Source organism: Balaenoptera physalus (genome assembly GCF_965194825.1).
Source record: "Balaenoptera physalus genome assembly, chromosome: 4".
Classification (NCBI taxonomy): Eukaryota; Metazoa; Chordata; class Mammalia; order Artiodactyla; family Balaenopteridae; genus Balaenoptera; species Balaenoptera physalus.
This window is the reverse complement of record NC_138891.1, coordinates 13,293,180-13,313,753: the sequence shown is the minus strand read 5'-3', so window position 1 is coordinate 13,313,753 and position 20,574 is coordinate 13,293,180. Positions and strand designations below refer to the sequence as shown.

General features: G+C 41.7%; 1 protein-coding gene across 2 annotated transcripts in view; it reads left to right on the top strand.

Moving 5' to 3' along the window:
* CPNE4 (copine 4) overlaps nt 1-20,574 on the top strand; it is a 629,469-nt gene that overhangs the window by 489 nt on the left and 608,406 nt on the right. Inside the window, exon 1 of one of the 2 annotated variants that reach the window (XM_082459308.1) lies at nt 121-5,897. The exons of the other annotated variant lie outside the window; for it this stretch is intronic. The gene's annotated coding sequence lies outside the window, so the exon portion shown is untranslated. Of the gene's footprint in view, nt 1-120; nt 5,898-20,574 lie in introns of those variants that run through there. 2 annotated transcript variants of the gene reach the window in all.

The following is a 20,574-nucleotide window of genomic DNA, read 5'->3' as shown; positions in this document are numbered from 1 at the left end:
GAACTTTGGTCCCTCCTCTCGCCCCTGCCCTCCGCCCGGCTAGCTCGGCCTGGCGGGGATGGAGAGGGGGCCGACCTGCCAGTCCTGAGCTGAATGGGGAGGAGGAGGCGCAGAGTCCCGGCCGGGGTCGCAGCATCCCTCCTCCTGACGGCGGGGAAGCGAGGAGGGAAGGGGGGTGCTGTGCGGGGTCCCGGGGCTGGACCGCCGCGGTGAGACTCAACCTCTCAGCCTCCTAACCTCCCCTCCTCCCTCCCCCCCCGCCCCACATAGGTTCCAATACTATTTAACTGCATCTCGGGCTCTCTAGCTTAAAACTCATCCATAGGCTCGCAGGTTCCTTGATTCAGCCAAGTCCCTCTGTGCTCCTTCCTCTATTAGATAAAGTACCACGGGGAGGGGACGGGGATGGGACTGGAGGGACCCCTGAATCGCTGGCCACAGCCGACTAAAGTGGTCAGGACCCCGCTATCACAGATGCCCAAGGACCCTTAGGGTGGAATTGAGGGGGACAGTTAGGAGGTGGTCCTTGCGGAGTCAAGTGAGTATTGACCACCGTCGGGTGGGGAGCAAGCTGAGCCCTGAGAGGTACTGTTAGGAAGATCCGTTTATCCTTCGCCTTGAAGGACGTGGGTGGGCTTTAAGGCTCCGGTCCCCCCTGCCCCCCACTGCAGGTCCCACCGCGCCTCCGGCGGCCTTGCAATCCTGGCTTCCAGTCCCAGAACTTGCCAGGCTCTGGGAAGAATCCTGGCTGCAGAGATGGTCCCTGGGGGCTCGAGCTTAAGAAGTGCTGCCCCTGGGGTTCCGGAGGTGGAGGGAGGAAGGGTGAACGGAGTAGTGGGGTGGGGTAGGGAGATTTTGAGAGAGAAACACCCTGCATCCCCACCCCCTGCCCCCTGCAACTGACCCACTGATGCCATAGGATTTCAGTGCCTTTGGGAGGAGCTGCCTCTGCTTCTTTACTCCTGTGTTCAAAACTATGCAAAACCAACTCTTCATCCTCTGGCTGCTTTGCCAGGAGTTTTAAAGCACTGCTGTGGTTGTTTTTGGCTCACTTGGTTTTAGGTTCCCTAAACAACAGTTTTGAGCTGTCCAAGTATTTAAAAGTGCTCTCCTTAAACTGATACTAAACGCTACTCTTTTGGAAAGCTGCTTTCACTTCAGAGGAGATATTCTTTTTTCCCCATTCCTTCCTTCTACTGCCCTCTTAACAATCCCTGTTCTCAAAGACGTTTGTGTTTTTATTTTTTGCTTTATGTCAAAACGCACTCCCCCCTCCCCCAATAAACTTTCCTAGTACACAGGTGTTTCAAATCCATGCCAGTGTTTTGTAGTTAGTATACACTGGTTAAGCTGCATAGCAATCCCCCCAAAAGCCAGAGACAAGCAACAACTTCACTTACTTCATTTGATGCCCTTCAAGTTTGGGAAGGTCCCATTTTTATTACCCAGCAGATAAGACAGAGCTCTGGATGGCTGTGGCTGTGATTAGATAACTTCGGATGTTTTCATTTCCCTTACTGAGCTCCTGCTTCTAGGTTAAATTCATTTTATTGCCGGTCCATTTTTAAAGAAGGACTGATAAAGTCACTCTAATAGATCAGGGGTCTGAGCTCAGAGTAGGTCGTAAGTACTCACATGTAGGGAGGTGGATAAAAATAGAGGGAGGGTTGGCGAGTACAGCCAGGACACCTGTGTTAATCCTGTATACTAATAAAGGCCAGAATCTTCTCATTTATCTCTGGTGGGAAGTTCTGATGGTTTCACAGGATCAAACTCAAACCACATCAAAACTAGGTGATTTCCCCTGAGTGTTACATGAAAGGAAGTATCCCTCCATAGTAGGAGTGGCTGTTGAATCCTGGGTTGTTTTTAATGGTTCAATGAGAGAGCTTGCCTATGATAGAACCAAAGGTCTCCTAACGTGTTACCGTGTGAAAATGCTCATGGACATCAAACCTATACCATTCCTGTGAGTGCTCATCCCAGCATAATTTATTGGGAGCAGTGACCTTCCCAGCATGAGACAAGCACTTTGCTACAGCTTCTGAATATTTCTTTAAAAATAGTTGCTCTGAGATTTGTGAGTTGTTTTTTAAATTGTACTTAAAAGACTTCTGTTTATCTTCAGGTCTCTGGTAGCAGCATGGCATTTTGCTTGAATCCATGGTTTGTCTTAAGGAGACCCTGCTTTTGATTAAAAAGTGCCTTGTACTACAGGGTTTCTTGATCTGCACGTGGACTTCTGATTTTAAAATACTGCATTTCAGTAAGTAGGAAGCAAAGATGTTATCTGTTTCCAGAGAAGTTTTATGTAGTATTCCAAAAAATAGAGGCTTTGATTCTTCCCATCATCAGATGATTTGAGTCCACCATCATGACTGAAAACCTTTAGATTATACTAACCAGAAGGAATAATCACAGAGGGAAAAAATGGGTTAATGGTGGAATCTTTATTCTCATCTGCATTTGAATCTTTTGGAACCCAGCTGAATGTATTTATATAGTTTGTACCATGCATTTATCTGTCTTCTCGTTACAAAATTTCTGAAATATAATAAAGGCCTGGACCTTTATTGCCACCTTTATTCACGTGAAGAAAGGATTTTTCCATGGAGGTAAACACGTTGGAGATGAGTAGTTAGTATTGTGTATAATCAACGTCCCACACTGTCAGAGGGGTCTCAACCCAGAACAAAGAAGGAGAAGAGGGCTCTGATGGTACCAGACCCATTGATTGGGAGAAAGTCTCTATACCAGTTGGGAAAGTCACTTCATGAATCTTTGTAGTTTTTCATCAGAGGTGTGACCAGAGGATCTGTATTTCATGCATTTTGAAGAAGAAAGGGGCTGAATTTGTTCTCTATATTTACTTTTTTTGGTCATGTTAATATTTAAAAAAACAAACAAACAAAAGCCCCTTTGGATCCCTGCAGTAACTCAAAGTCGTATTTCCTTGGCAACAGGAGCTAGTACACTGGAATCACAAAGTATCAAGCCAGAAAATTTTAAATGCACTTAAAATAAAATGTCAAATGGTTCAAGACCATCCTATAGTGCATTAGAACTGACCTGCCAGCATAAACTAAAGTTCCCTTTAACTTTGCCTTTCTCTTGATTGAATGTAGATGGTAAAGACAGATTACAGAACTTTAATTAGTTTTAGGATGTCCTAAAAATTCTAGAATGGTTTTTCTTTTGAGGGAAGCATGTTATTAAAATTAAGGGGGTTGGAGTGACACATCCTTTCTTTGAGTGAGGTGTTCTTGTGGAGGTTGGTGATAAGTCCAAAATCAAGCTCAATCAATGAGTGAGGCAAGATGTGCTGTCTTTTCTATGCTATTTGAAATGGACAATATAGAGTAGAACCTCAATCAGCATTAAATTCAGCCAGTCTGCTAAAACTTGTGACTGCAGAGTAAAAACATAGTAATGCCTACGTATACTTTCAGTCTTTTCTGTACTAGAAATCTCATTTATGTGGGAGCTTTCTGTTTAGTCTATGAACTACTAAATATTCAATATATATGACATATAGTATATATTTTCCCTAAGTTAGCAAATGCTGGGAAGTCCTTTCTTTGGCTGCTGTATTCTTGGGAAAGCATCTTGAGAACCACTAGCTTTTAACTCAGTAAACATTGAAGGCCTGAAGACAAGTCTTGGAAAGTGGAAGGTGATAAGGATGACTTATTTGGGAAGGTTTATCCTTGTCCTATGATTTTGGTGCACTCCTAGGTGTGGGGGAACCCATCTAAGCTGGCCTGTGGTGGGCTCATCTCTAAACTGTGAACAACAATTTTATCACTTTGACTCTTAGACGCTCAGAACCACAGCCCTCCTGATTACTCCTGTCACTAAGAAACTCAGGTTCCCTGGAGATAATTACTGTGGTGGCACCATGGGCACTGATGATCTTGACTGAGTTGGGGATGATGGTGGGGAGGGGAGCTCCTACCTTCCCTGGGAGGAGCAGGCTTGAGTCTTATTATTTTGCTTTCTCGGAGCCAGTGCAATATTTACCCGATAGATGTGATTAAATTTGTACAAAGTCATTGTCTGCAGCCATCCCTGTTAATGTGCATGTTTTGTGAGAAGAATTTCTCATGCACAGTCCTAGCTTTCTATTTTAAATGTCACAATTGAGTCAATAAAGTAAACAGATTTTATGTGTATCCAGTTAAGGAATCCACAGGGGAATTCCTTTATTCTGTCTTAAATTAAAGGTCCATTCAAAAAGCACAAACTTTCTAAAATGTTTCTTTTCCATCTCTGGCTCAGAATATCATATTGATAACTTTCTTCTGACTTTGAAAACTAGAACTGCTTCTCCTTGGAAACATCAGGAGAGAAATACAATATTTCAGGTTAATTCTAGAAGCAACCTTATCAGGTTTAAGGTGTACTGACTAAAAGACATTCCTTATGCAGGAGATCCTAAACCTCTGTAGGGCACTTAAAGGAGGAACGAAATCAGGCTGGCGGGTGCCCAAGGCAAGTGCAGCCCCTCGCGCCCCCTCCCCAAACTGGGTAGGGAGGCAGGAAGGGCTGAGAGTTGGCGTTAGAGCGGACTGCCGCTAGAGGGCGCCGGAGCACCAGCGGAGCCCTCGTGCAGCTCCCAGGCCAGACCTCCAGGCTTGTAGATGGGATTGGCAGAACCCCAAGGAGGTGCCCAGAGAGGAGGGGTTGGTTACCAAGCGCCTCTGACTCAAATTGCCTTGCTTCAGAGAGGGGACAGAGATCCGCTTTCAGCATCGGATGGGGCACTTCCAACCTGGTCGGTGGCCCCGTGGCTGGACACCTGACATGCTGTCTGCAGTCTCACAGCCCTTTGTTTCTCCGGAGGCAGGACTCTGGACCCAGAAATACCTGGCTTGAATCTTGGACTTGAAGTTTGAAAGGTGCAGGCCTGTGTGAGTGTTGGCCTCTGGAAGATGAGGCTTGTGGTGGTGAATGGGGGAAGTGTAAAAGTGGTATTTTGGTGGGCAGGCTGTGCTCATCCCTGTGCCCTTTCTCTCAAGAGTTCTACCTAAACTTCCTTCTTCCCTTTCCATTTGAGCCTCTTCCTCCTGGCCCCACACCCCTCCCCTCAGCAGAAGGGCCTCACTTATTCATTTGTTGAGCAATCACTGATCACAGTCTTTATTCCCAAAGCTGAGTTAGGCACTGGGATCAATCAATGTGGAGTTCCCATGTTTCGAAGTTGCAGCTTGAGGGGCAGATGGAGAATATGAGAGAGAGATGAACAGCACAGGTCATGTGGGCTGAGAGATACAGAGATACTGTCTCAGAGACCCTGGGAAATGGTCTCTCAAGTTCTTTACACTCATGTTTTTTCATCTCCCTGTATTTCAAGGAATCGGGTCTATGGAGGGAGGAAAAAGGGGAGGGGTCTCACTCAGCATGTACTTTGGTTTATATGTATATTTAACTGTGCTATTAGAGGTTCTCAAGTCAAATCAACTTGTACTACTTCCCTCTATGTGTTAATTTCATCAATATCATAAGATAAATGCCTATATAATTGACTTAATTCCATTTTAACGGGAAAATGATTTTTAAAGGAAACAGAATAGAAATATAACAACAAAACCCTTACCTCTAAAGGTTGGGTCTGGAAGAACCTAAATCGAGAGTCTGTTTTTAAAATATTGAAAGATGTAGTCAATACAGATATCAACAAAAATGAAAAATAATAAGGGCAGCAGAATGGTTAAAAGAAATGCTTTATCTTTATCATTAAAGTTGCAGGAAAGTGCTTAATTTATTTGTAGGCACTGGGGACAGAGGATGCCTAATTTTATGTCTTTGTTATATTTGTGCAGTTGTTTCAACAAGTAACTTAAAGACAAAGCGGAAAAACAAGGAGGTTTGTGCCTGAGATGGCCACTCTGGGCCAGGTGAGTTAAGTTTACCTGGCCAGGTAGATCGCAGAGCTCCTGAGAAGCCAGTGTTGTAATTCTTCTGCTGGGTACCCCCTTAGGTTCTGTGACTTGATTGATTGTGAATCATGTTGGGGGAAAGGCCTGAACAGAGGAAAAGGGTGGAAACAGTTGATTTGGGGAGGAGCTAACAACATTCATCACAGCTCATGGCCTGATTGAATTAAAGAGACAGGAAAACAGATACTTCCTATGGAATCAGAGAATGTGAGGGCTGAACAATCCCATAAAATTAGGAACACCCCTTCCCATTTTCCGGATGAGGAAACAGAGGCCCAGCAAGCTGAAATCCCTCACCCAAGCTGCACCCATCTCTAGTCCCCACTACGTGCTTTACAAGAGCAGGACTCTTCCTGTCTTGTTCACTGCTGAACCCCAAACAGGGCCAGGCATCTGGCAGCTGCTCCAAAAATTTTGGTTGACTCCATGAAAAATGCTATTTCTTTCTTTCTCACTCTTATTCGGGATTGTGCCAATAAACCACTAGGCTGCAATATAATTTGATAAAGGTAAGTATTTATTGAGTTTTGTTATGATAAGGGCTTAGCCTTTGAAGGTAAACAGACTAGGTTTACATCTTGGTTCTGCCACTCAATAGCTGTTTGGCTTTGGGAAAATTACTGAAACTCTCTGAGTTTTATTTCCTTGTTTGTAAAAATGGGGGTAAAACTGTATAAGGCAGAGACCTTCAAGATGGTGGAGGAGTAAGACGTGGAGATCACCGTCCTCCCCCCAAATACATCAGAAATACATCTACATGTGGAACAACTCCTACAGAACACCTACTGAGCACTGGCAGAAGACCTCAGACTTCCCAAAAGGCAAGAAACTCCCCACGTACTTGGGTAGGACAAAAGAAAAAAGAAAAAACAGAGACAAAAGAATAGGGACAGGACCCTCACCTCTGGGAGGGAGCTGTGAAGGAGGAAAAGTTGCCACACACTAGGAAACCCCTTCACTAGTGGAGACAGGGGGTGGACGGGGGGGAAGCTTCGGAGACACAGAGGAGAGTGCAGCAACAGGGGTGCAGAGGGCAAAGTGGAGAGATTCCCACACAGAGGATCAGTGCCGACCAGCACTCACCAGCCCGAGGCTTGTCTGCCCACCCACTGGAGTGGGTGGGGGCTGTGAGCTGGGGCTCTGGCTTCGGAGGTCAGATCCCAGGGAGAAGACGGGTTGGCTGCATGAACACAGTCTGAAGGGGGCTACTGCACCACAGCTAAACAGGAGGGAGTCTGCGAAAAAGCCTGGAATGGCCTAAGAGGCAAGAGACCATTGTTTTGGGGTGCAGGAGGAGAAGGGATTCAGAGCACTGCCTAAACGAGCTCCAGAGATGGGTGTGAGCCGCGGCTATCAGCACAGACACCAGAGACGGGCATGAATTGCTAAGGCTGCTGCTGCAGCCACCAAGAAGCCTGTTGTTAAGCACAGGTCACTATCCCCTCCCAGGAGCCTATGCAGCCCACCACTGCCAGGGTCCCGTGATCCAGGGACAACTTCCCCGGGAGAACACACGGCATGCCTCAGGCTGTTGCAACGTCATGCTGGCCTCTGCCACTGAAGACTCGCCTCGCATTCCGTACACCTCTGTACCCCCTGCCTGAGTGAGCCAGAGCCCCCTAATCAGCTGCTTCTTTAACCCCGTCCTGTCTGAACAAAGAAGAGATGCCCTCAGGTGACCTACACGCAGAGGCAAGGCCAAATCCAAAGCTGAACCCTAGGAGCTGTGTGAACAAAGAAGAGAAAGGGAAATTTCTCCCAGCAGCCTCAGGAGCAGTGGATTAAATCTCCACAATCAACTTGATGTACCCTGCATCTTTGGAATACCTGAATAGACAATGAATCATCCCAAAGTTGAGGCAGTGGACTTTGGGAGCAACTGTAGACTTGGGGTTTACTTTCTGCATCTGATTTGTTTCTGGTTCTGTGTTTATCTTAGTTTAGTATTTAGAGTTTATTATCATTGGTAGATTTGTTTATTGATTTGATTATTCTCTTCCTTTTTTTATATATATAGATATATATTTTTTCCTTTTTCACTTTTTGTGAGTCTGTATATGTATGCTTCTTTGTGTGATTTTGTCTGTATAGCTTTGCTTTCACCATTTGTCCTATGGTTCAGTCTGTCCTTTTTTTTGTTTGTTTTTAGTATAGTTTTTAGCGCTTGTTATCATTGGTGGATTTGTTTTTTGGTTTGGTTGCTCTCTTCTTTCTTTCTTTCTTTTTTATTACTTTTTAATTCTTTTTTATTTTTAATAATTCTTTTTTATTTTAATAATTTTATTTTATTCTTTCTTTTTTTTCCCTTCCTTTTTTTTTTTTTTTTTATCATTGAGGCCTTTATTTGAACAATTAAAAACAACTGTTTTCATTTGAGGGAAGCCGTTGTAGGGGTAAAGAAGCAGAATTCAAGAAGAATTTCAAGAAGGCTTTAACATCTGGAATCAGATGTCATGATTTCAGAAAGGTTAATACTCCCAAGTCGACCCTTGTTATAAATTGTCCAGTCTCAACATTACCTTTTGTCTTCTTGGTCCTTTATCCATTTTAAAGCAGCACCTAGGCGCTTCTGTTTGTACTCAGGGAAGGAATGTAGCTATGGGGTGGGGTGGGGGCGTGGGGCGTGCTGGCCTTTGAGTTTTAAGGATAAAAACTAATGAATTAATAGACAAAAGGCTGGGGAGGGAGCATCAAAACGATTACAGCTTCCCCTCCTCCTTCCACAGTCTCTTGACAGCCTCAAACAAGAATCCCCAAGGCTGAGAGGGGTCCTGAGTGTCCAGATGAGAGGAGCCTGGGAGGGTCCCAGAGGAGAGCACTCTCCCTGCCGAGTGAAGAGTCAGCACATCCCAGGTGGGGTGGATTTCCCAGAGCCAGCAGCTCCAAGCTTCAGCTCTGGGGCAGACCGCTGGGCATTAGTGGGACTCAGAGGGAGCAGCTGCCTGGAGCACCAAGCAGCGGAATGAGTCCCACTCATCCTTGGGAATGAGACCCAAGGACGGAGGCAGAGAAGAGCAATCCTAACTCAAAAGAGTCGTGGGATAGGAAAAAGGCAGTCACCAGGGGAACCTGCTTGGCCTAATCCAAAAGGTTCAGGTGGGGAATTGATATCTCAAGTGATCGAGGGTCCAGATGACATTGAAGAGAAATGAGCTTCATCTCAATATCTTGGCTTTATGCAAATGTTAGGGGAAAAGAGGGGAAGATACTGAATTGACCAAGACAAAATTTTTGCCAGCCTGGTAAAATGATGCCTCGGAATAGAAATTGAATTGTAGTAATTCTCCAATTTCTTTTTTTTTTTTTCGTTGATTTGTTTTTAACATCTTTATTGGAGTATAATTGCTTTACAGTGGTGTGTTAGTTTCTGCTTTATAACAAAGTGAATCAGTTATACATATACATATATTCCCATACCTCTTCCCTCTTGTGTCTCCCTCCCTCCCACCCTCCCTATCCCACCCCTCTAAGTGGTCACAAAGCACGGAGCTGATCTTCCTGTGCTATGCGGCTGCTTCCCACTAGCTATTTTACATTTGGTAGTGTATATATGTCCATGCCACTCTCTCACCCTGTCACATCTTACCCCTCCCCCTCCCCATATCCTCAAGTCCATTCACTAGTAGGTCTGTGTCTTTACTCCCGTCTTGCCACTAGGTTCTTCATGACCTTTTTTTTTTTTTCCCTTAGATTCCATATATATGTGTTAGCATACTGTATTTGTTTCTCTCTTTCTGACTTACTTCACTGTATGACAGACTCTAACTCCATCCACCTCACTACAAACACCTCCATTTCGTTTCTTTTTATGGCTGGGTAATATTCCATTGTATATATGTGCCACATCTTCTTTATCCATTCATCCAATGATGGACACTTAGGTTGCTTCCATGTCCTGGCTATTGTAAATAGAGCTGCTATGAACATTTTAGTACATGACTCTTTTTGAATTATTGTTTTCTCAGGATATATGCCCAGTAGTGGGATTGCTGGGTTGTATGGTAGTTCTATTTTTAGTTTTTTAAGGAACTGTTCTCCATAGTGGCTGTATCAATTTACATTCCCACCAACAGTGCAGGAGTGTTCCCTTTTCTCCACACCCTCTCCAGCATTTATTGTTTCTAGATTTTTTGATGATGGCCATTCTGACTGGTGTGAGATGATATCTCATTGTAGTTTTGATTTGCATTTCTCTAATGATTAATGATGTTGAGGATTCTTTCATGTGTCTGTTGGCAATCTGTATATCTTCTTTGGAGAAATGTCTATTTAGGTCTTCTGCCCATTTTGGATTGGGTTGTTTGTTTTTTCGTTATTGAGCTGCAGGAGTTGCTTGTAAATCTTGGAGATTAATCCTTTGTCAGTTGCTTCATTTGCAAATATTTTCTCCCATTCTGAGGGTTGTCTTTTAGTCTAGTTTATGGTTTCCTTTGCTTTGCAAAAGCTTTTAAGTTTCATTAGGTACTTTTTGTTTATTTGTGTTTTTATTTCCATTTCTCTAGGAGTTGGGTCAAAAAGGATCTTGCTGTGATTTATGTCATAGAGTGTTCTGTCTGTTTTCCTCTAAGAGTTTGATAGTGTCTGGCCTTACATTTAGGTTGTTAATCCATTTTGAGTTTATTTTTATGTATGGGGTTAGGGAGTGTTCTAATTTCATTCTTTTACATGTACCAGTCCAGTTTTCCCAGCACCACTTATTGAAGAGGCTGTCTTTTCTCCACTGTATATGCTTGCCTCCTTTATCAAAGATAACGTGACCATATGTGTGTGGGTTTATCTCTGGACTTTCTATCCTGTTCCATTGATGTATGTTTCTGTTTTTGTGCCAGTACCAAACTATCTTGATTACTGTAGCTTTGTAATATAGTCTGAAGTCAGGGAGCCTGATTCCTCCAGCTCCATTTTTCATTCTCAAGATTGCTTTGGCTATTTGGGGTGTTTTTTGTTTCCATACAAATTGTGAAATTTTTTGTTCTAATTCTGTGAAAAATGCCAGTGGTATTTTGCTAGGGATTGCATTGAATCTGTAGGTTGTTTTGGGTAGTAGAGTCATTTTCACAATATTAATTCTTCCAATCCAAGAACATGGTATATCTCTCCATCTATTTGTATCATCTTTAATTTCTTTCATCAGTGTCTTATAATTTTCTGCATACAGGTGTTTTGTCTCCTTAGGTAGGTTTATTCCTAGATATTTTATTCTTTTTGTTGCAATGGTAAACGGGAGTGTTTTCTTAATTTCACTTGCAGATTTTTCATCATTAGTGTATAGGAATGCAAGAGATTTCTGTGCATTAATTTTGTATCCTGCTACTTTACCAAATTCATTGATTAACTCTAGTAGTTTTCTGGTAGCATCTTTAGTATTCTCTATGTATAGTATCATGTCATCTGCAAACAGTGACAGCTTTACTTCTTCTTTTCTACTTTGGATTCCGTTTATTTCTTTTTCTTCTCTGATTGCTGTGGGTAACACTTCCAAAACTATGTTGAATAATAGTGGTGAGAGTGGGCAACCTTGTCTTGTTCCTGATCTCAGTGGATATGGTTTCAGTTTTTCACCATTGAGTATGATGTTTGCTGTGGGTTTGTCATATATGGCCTTTATTATGTTGAGGAAAGTTCCCTCTATGCCTACTTTCTGCAGGGCTTTTATCATAAATGGGTGTTGAATTTTGTCGAAAGCTTTCTCTGCATCTATTGAGATGATCATATGGTTTTTCTCCTTCAATTTGTTAATATGATGTATCACGTTGATTGACTTGCATATATTGAAGAATCCTTGCATTCCTGGAATAAACCCCACTTGATCATGGTGTATGATCCTTTCAATGTGCAGTTGGATCCTGTTTGCTAGTATTTTGTTGAGGATTTTTGCATCAATGTTCATCAGTGATATTGGCCTGTAGTGTTCTTTCTTTGTGACATCGTTGTCTGGTTTTGGTATCAGGGTGATGGTGGCCTCATAGAATGAGTTGGGGAGTGTTCCTTCCTCTTGTATATTTTGGAAGAGCTTGAGAAGGATAGGTGTTAGGTCTTCTCTAAATTTTTGATAGAATTCGCCTGTGAAGCCATCTGGTCCTGGGCTTTTGTTTGTTGGAAAATTTTTAATCACAGTTTCAATTTCAGTGCTTGTGATTGGTCTGTTCATATTTTCTATTTCTTCCTGGTTCAGTCTCAGAAGGTTGTGCATCTCTAAGAATTTGTCCATTTCTTCGAGGTTGTTCATTTTATTGGCATAGAGTTGCTTGTAGTAATCTCTCATGATCATTTGTGTTTCTGCAGTGTCAGTTGTTACTTCTCCTTTTTCATTTCTAGTTCTATTGATTTGAGTCTTCTCCCTTTTTCTCTTGATGAGTCTGGCTAATGGTTTATTAATTTGTTTATCTGCTCAGAGAACCAGCTTTTAGTTTTACTGATCTTTGCTATTGTCTCCTACATTTCTTTTTCATTTATTTCTGATCTGATCTTTATGATTTCTTTCCTTCTGCTAGCTGTGGGGTTTTTTGGTTCTTCTTTCTGTAATTGCTTTAGGTGCAAGTTTAGATTGTTTAGTCGAGATGTTTCCTGTTTCTTGAGGTAGACTTGTATTGCTATAAACTTCCCTCTTAGAACTGCTTTTGCTGCATCCCATAGGTTTTGGGTCATCGTGTCTCCATTGTCATTTGTTTTTAGGTATTTTGTGAGTTCCCCTTTGATTTCTTCAGTGATCACTTCGTTATTAAGTAGTGTATTGTGTAGCCTCCATGTGTTTGTATTTTTTACAGATCTTTTCCTGTAATTGATATCTAGTCTCATAGCATTGTGGTCGGAAAAGATACTTGATACGATTTCAATTTTCTTAAATTGACCAAGGCTTGATTTGTGACCCAAGATATGATCTATCCTGGAGAATGTTCCATGAGCACTTGAGAAAAATGTGTATTCTGTTGTTTTTGGGTGGAATGTCCTATAAATATGAATTAAGTCCATCTTGTTTAATGTATCGTTTAAAGCTTGTGTTTCCTTCTTTATTTTCATTTTGGATGATCTGTCCATTGGTGAAAGTGGGGTGTTAAAGTCCCCTACTATGATTGTGTTACTGTCGATTTCCCCTTTTATGGCTGTTAGTGTTTGCCTTATGTATTGACGTGCTCCTATGTTGGGTGCATAAATATTTACAATTGTTATACCTTCTTCTTGGATCGATCCCTTGATCATTATATAGTGTGCTTCTTTGTCTCTTGTAATAGTCTTTATTTTAAAGTCTATTTTTTCTGATATGAGAATTGCTACTCCAGCTTTCTTTTGATTTCCATTTGCATGGAATATCTTTTTCCATCCCCTCACTTTCAGTCTGTATGTGTCCTTAGGTCTGAAGTGGGTCTCTTGTAGACAGCATATATATGGGTCTTGTTTTTATATCCATTCAGCCAGTCTTTGTCTTTTGGTGGGAGCATTTAATCCATTTACATTTAAGGAAATTATCGATATGTATGTTCCTATTCCCATTTTCTTAAATGTTTTGGGTTTGTTATTGTAGGTGTTTTCCTTCTCTTGTGTTTCTTGCCTAGAGAACTTCCTTTTGTATTTGTTGTAAAGCTGGTTTGGTGGTGCTGAACTCTCTCAGCTTTTGCTTGTCTGTAAAGGTTTTAATTTCTCCATCACATCAGAATGAGATCCTTGCTGGTTAGAGTAATCTTGGTTGTAGCTTATTCTCCTTCATCACTTTAAGTATATCCTTCCACTCCCTTCTGGCTTGCAGAGTTTCTCCTGAAAGATCAGCTGTTAACATTATGGGGATTCCCTTGTGTGTTATTTGTTGTTTTTCCCTTGCTGCTTTTAATATGTTTTCTTTATATTTAATTTTTGATAGTTTGATTAATATGTGTCTTGGCGTGTTTCTCCTTGGATTTATCCTGTATGGGACTCTCTGTGCTTCCAGGACTTGATTACCTATTTCCTTTCCCATATTAGGGAATTTTTCAACTATAATCTCTTCAAACATTTTCTCAGTCCCTTTCTTTTTCTCTTCTTCTTCTGGGACCCCGATAATTCGAATGTTGGTGCATTTAATGTTGTCCCAGAGGTCTCTGAGAGTGTCCTCAGTTCTTTTCATTCTTTTTTCTTTATTCTCCTCTTCAGGAGTTATTTCCACTATTTTATCTTCCAGGTCACTTACCCGTTCTTCTGCCTCAGTTATTCTGCTATTGATCCCTTCTAGAGTATTTTTAATTTCATTTATCGTGTTTTTCATCGTTGCTTAGTTCCTCTTTAATTCTTCTACCTCCTTGTTAAATGTTTCTTGCATTTGGTCTATTCTATTTCCAAGATTTTGGATCATCTTTACTATCATTATTCTGAATTCTTTTTCAGGTAGACTGCCTATTTCCTCTTCATTTGTTAGGTCTGGTGTGTTTTGACCCTGCTCCTTCATCTGCTGTGTGTTTTTCTGTCTTCTCATTTTGCTTATCTTACTGTGTGTGGGGTTTCCTTTTCACAGCCTGCAGGTTCGTAGTTCCCCTTGTTTTTGGTATCTGTTCCCAGTGGTTAAGGTTGGTTCAGTGGGTTGTGTAGGCTTCCTGGTGGAGGGGACTAGTGCCTGTGTTCTGGTGGATGAGGCTGGATCTTGTCTTTCTGGGTGGCACGTCCACATCTGGTGGTGTGTTTTGGGGTGTCTGTGACCTTATTATGATTTTAGGCAGCCTGTCTGCTAATGGATGGGGCTGTGTTCCTGTCTTGCTAGTTGTTTGGCATAGGGTGTCCAGCACTGTAGCTTGCTGGTCGTTGAATGAAGCTGGGTCTTGATGCTGAGATGGAGATCTCTGAGAGATTTTCACCATTTGGTATTACATGGAGCTGGGAGGTCTCTTGTGGACCAGTGTCCTGAAGTTTGCTCTCCCACCTCAGAGGCACAGCCCTGATGCCTCGCTGGAGCACGAAGAGCCTTTCATCCACACGGCTCAGAATAAAAGGGAGAAAAAATAGAAAGAAAGAAAGAAAGAGGATAAAATAAAATAAAATAAAATAAAATAAAGCTATTATAATAAGAAAAAATTATGTTAAAAAAATTTATTAACATTTTTTTTAATTTTTAAAAATAAAAATAAAAAAATTAAGAAAAAGTTTATTAAGAAAAATTTTTTTAAATTTTTTAAAATAAAAAATAAAAAATAAATTATTGAGAAAAATGATGTTTAATTTTTTATATAAAAAATAAGGAAAAAATTTATTAAGAAAAAAAATTTTTAAGTAAAAAAAAAGAAAAAAAAGGAAGGACCGAACCCCAGGACAAATGGTGAAAACAAAGCTATACAGACAAAATCTCACCCAGAAGCATACAAATATACACTCACAAAAAAAGGAAAAGGGGAAAAATTAATATTTCCTGCTCCCAAAGTCCAACTCCTCAATTTGGGATGATTCGTTGTCTATTCAGGTATTCCACAGATGCATGTACATCAAGTTGTTTGTTGAGCTTTAATCCACTGCTTCTGAGGCTGCTGGGAGAGATTTCCCTTTCTCTTCTTTGTTCGTACAGCTCCCGGGCTTCAGCTTTGGATTTGGACCCATCTCTGCATGTTGGTTGCCTGAGGGCCTCTGTTCTTCGCTCACACAGGATGGGGTTAAAGGAGCAGCTGCTTCGGGGGCTCTGGCTTACTCAGGCCAGAGGGAGGGATGGGTACAGATGTGGTGTGAGCCTGTGGCGGCAGAGGCCACTGTGATGTTGCAGCAGCCTGAGGTGCACAGTGTGTTCTCCCGGGGAAGTTGTCCCTGGATCACGGGACCCTGGCAGTGGCGGGCTGCACAGGCTCCCAGGAGGGGTGGTGTGGATAGTGACCTGTGTTCGCACACAGGCTTCTTGGTGGTGGCAGAAGCAGCCTTAGCGTCTCATGCCCGTCTCTGGGGTCCGCGCTGATAGCCGTGGCTTGCGCCCGTCTCTGGAGCTCGTTTAGGTGGCGCTCTGAATCCCCTCTCCTTGCGCACTGGGAAACAAAGAGGCAAGAAAAAGTCTCTTGCCTCTTCAGCAGCTGCAGACTTTTTCCTGGACTCCCTCCCGGCTAGCTGTGGTGCGCTAACCTCTTCAGGCTGTGTTCACGCAGCCAATCCCAGTCCTCTCCCCGCGATCCGACTGAAGCCCAAGCCTCAGCTACCAGCCCCCACCCGCCCCGGCGGGTGAGCAGACAAGCCTCTCGGGCTGGTGAGTGCTGGTTGGCACCACTCCTCTGTGCGGGAATCTCTCCGCTTTGCCCTTCGCACCCCTGTGCTGCGCTCTCCTCTGTGGCTCCGAAGCTTCCCCCCTCCACCACCCACAGTCTCCGCCCACAAAGGGGCTTCCTCGTGTGTGGAAACCTTTCCTCCTTTACAGCTCCCTCCCACTGGTCCAGGTCCCGTCCCTATTCTTTTGTCTCTATTATTTTTTCTTTTGCCCTACCCAAGTACATGGGGAGTTTCTTGCTTTTTGGGAGGTCTGACGTCTTCTACCAGTGTCCAGTGGGGGTTCTGTAGGAGCAGTTCCACTTGTAGATGTATTTCTAAAGTATCTGTGGGAAGGAAGGTGATCTCCGTGTCTTACTTTTCCGCCATCTTGCCCAGACCCCCATTCCCTCCCTTTTCTTCTGAGCTGTGTGGTTGACAGGGTTTTGGTGCTCCGGGAGAGTGTCAGGCCTGTGCCTCTGAGGTGCGAGAGCCGAGTTGAGGATATTCGTCTACCAGAGACCTCCCAGCTCCATGTAATATCAAACAGGGAAAGCTCTCCCAGAGATCTCCATCTCAACGTGAAAACCCAGCTCCATTCAATGACCAGCCAGGTGGAGTGCTGGGCACCCTATGCCAAACAACTAGCTAGACAGGAACACAACCCCACCCATTACCAGAGAGGCTGCCTAAAATCATACTGAGTTCAAAGACACCCCAATACACACCACTGGACACGGTCCTGCCCACCAGAAAGAGAAGATCCAGCCTCATCCACCAGAGCACAGGCACCAGTCTCCTCCACCAGGAAGCCTACACAACCTTAGCCTGTGGGCAGACACCAAAAACAACTGGTACTATGAACCTGCAGCCTGCAAAAAGGAGACCCCAAACACAGTAAGTTAAGCAAACTGAGAAGACAGAGAAACACACAGCTGGTGACAGAGCAAGGCAAAAACCCACCAGACCAAAGAAATGAAGAGGACATAGGCAGTCTACCTGAAAAACAATTCAGAGTAATGATAGTAAACATGATCCAAAATCTTGGAAATAGAACAGAGAAAATACAAGAAACACTTAACAAGGACCTAGAAGAACTAAAGAGTAAACAAACAATGATGAACAACACAATAAATGAAGTTAAAAATTCTCTAGAAGGAATCAATAGCAGAATAACTGAGGCAGAAGAACGGATTAGTGACATGGAAGATAAAATAGTAGAAATAACTACTGCAGAGGAGAATAAATAAAAGAGAATGAAAAGAATTGAGGACAGTCTCAGAGACCACTGGGGCAACATCAAATGCAGCAATATTCAAATTATAGGGGTCCCAGAAGAAGAAGAGTAAAAGAAAGAGACTGAGAAAATATTTGAAGAGATTATAGTTGAAAACTATAGTTGAAAACTTCCTTAATATGGGAAAGGAAATAGTCAATCAAGTCCAGGAAGTGCAGAGAGTCCCATACAGGATAAATCCAAGGAGAAACACACCAAGACACATATTAATCAAACTATCAAAAATTAAATACAAACAAAAATATTAAAAGCAGCAAGGGCAAAATGACAAATAACATAAAAGGGAATTCCCATAAGGTTAACATCTGAACTTTCAGCAGAAACTCTGCAAGCCAGAAGGGAGTAGCAGGTTATATTTAAAGTGATGAAAGGCAAAAACCTACAACCAAGATTACTCTACCCAGCAAGGATCTTATTCAGATTCAATGGAGAAATTGAAACCTTTACAGACAAGCAAAAGCCAAAAGAATTCAGCACCACCAAACCAGGTTTACAACAAATGCTAAAGGAACTTCTCTAGGCAGGAAACACAAGAGAAGGAAAAGACCTACAATAACAAACCCCCCAAAATCAAGAAAATGGTAATAGGAACATACATATCAATAACTACCTTGAATGTAAATGAATTAAATGCTCCAACCAAAAGACATAGACTGGCTGAATGGATACAAAAACAAGCCCCGTATATATGCTGTCTACAAGAGACCCACTTCAGACCTAGGGACACATACAGACTGAAAGTGAGGGGACAGAAAAAGATATTCTATGCAAATGGAAATCAAAAGAAAGCTGGAGTAGCAATTCTCATATCAGACAAAATAGACTTTAAAATGAAGACTATTTCAAGAGACAAAGAAGGACAGTACACAATGATCAAGGGATCATACAAGAAGAAGATATAACAATTGTAAATATTTTTGCACCCAACATAGGAGCACCTCAATACATAAGGCAAATGCTAACAACCATAAAAGGGGAAATCGACAGTAACACAATAATAGGGGACTTTAACACCTCACTTTCACCAATGGACAGATCATCCAAAATGAAAAGAAATAAGGAAACACAAGCTTTAAATGATACATTAAACAAGATAGACTTAATTGATATTTATGGGACATTCCACCCAGAAACAACAGAATACACTTTCTTCTCACGTGGTCATGGAACATTCTCCAGGATAGATCCTATCTTGGGTCACAAATCAAGCCTTGGTAAATTTAAGAAAATTGAAATCATATCAAGCATCTTTTCCGAGCACAGTGCTATGAGACTAGATATCAATTACAGGAAAAAATCTGTAAAAATTACAAACACATGGAGGCTCAACAATACACTACTAAATAACCAAGAGATCACTGAAGAAGTCAAAGAGGAAATCAAAAATACCTAGAAAGAAATGACAATGAAAACATGACAACCCAAATCCCATGGGATGCATGAAAAGCAGTTCTAAGGGGAACGTTTATAGCAATGCAATCCTACCTCAAGAAACAAGAAACATTTCAAATAAACAACCTAACCTCACACTTAAAACAGAGAAAGAAGAACAAAAAAACCCCCAAAGTTAGCAGAAGGAAAGAAATCATAAAGGTCAGACCAGAAGTAAATGAAAAAGAAATGAAGGAAATGATAGCAAAGATCAATAAAACTAAAAGCTGGTTCTCTGAGCAGATAAACAAAATTGATAAACCATTAGCCAGAGTCATCAACAAAAAAAGGGAGAAGACTCAAATCCGTAGAATTAGAAGTGAAAAAGGAGAAGTAACACCTGACACTGCAGAACTACAAAGGATCATGAGAGATTACTACAAGCAACTCTATGCCAATAAAATGAACAACCTCGAAGAAATGGACAAATTCTTATAAAAGCACAACCTTCTGAGACTGAACAAGGAAGAAATAGAAAATATAAGCAGACCAATCACAAGCACTGAAATTGAAACTGTGATTAAAAATCTTCCAACAAACAAAAGCCCAGGACCAGATGGTTTCACAGGTGAATTCTATCCAACATTTAGAGAAGAGCTAACATCTGTCTTTCTCAAACTATTCCAAAATATACCAGAGGAAGGCACACTCCCAAACTCATTCTATGAGGCCACAATCACCCTGATACCAAAACCAGACAAAAATGTCACAAAGAAAGAAAACTACCGGCCAATATCACTGATGAACATAGATGCAAAAATCCTCAACAAAATACTAGCAAACAGAATCCAACAGCACATTAAAACGATCATACACCATGATCAAGTGAGGTTTATCCCAGGAATGCAAGGATTCTTCAATATACACAAATCAATTAATGTGAGAAATGATATTAACAAATTGAAGGAGAAAAAACATATGATCATCTCAGTAGATGAATAGATGCAGAAAAAGCTTCCAACAAAATTCAACACAGATTTTTGATAAAAACCCTCCAGAAAGTAGACATAGAGGATACTTACCTCAACATAATAAAGGCCATATATGACAAGCCCACAGCCAACATCATTCTCAATGGCCAACATCATTCTCAGTGGTGAAAAACTGAAATCATTTCAGGAAGAAGACAAGTTTGCTTAATCTCACCACTATTATTCAACATAGTTTTGGAAGCTTTAGCCACAGCAATCAGAGAAGAAAAAGAAATAAAAGGAATCTAAATCGGAAAAGAAGAAGTAAAGCCGTCACTGTTTGCAGATGACATGATACTATGCATAGAGAATCCTAAAGATGCTACCAGAAAACTACTAGAGCTAATCAATGAACTTGGTAAAGTAGCAGGATAAAAATTTAATGCACAGAAATCTCTTACATTCTTATACACTAATTATGAAAAATCTGAAATAGAAATTAAGGAAACACTCCCATTTACCATTGCAACAAAAAGAATAAAATACCTAGAAATAAACTACCTAAGTAGACAAAAGACCTGTATGCAGAAAATTATAAGACACTGATGGAAGAAATTGAAGATGATGCAAACAGATGGAGAGATATACCATGTTCTTGGATTGGAAGAATCCACATTGTGAAAATGACTATATTACCCAAAGCAATCTACAGATTCAATGCAATCCCTAGCAAACTACCACTGGCATTCTCCACAGAACTAGAACAAAAAAATTCACAATTTGTATGGAAACACAAAAGACCCCAAATAGCCAAAGCAAT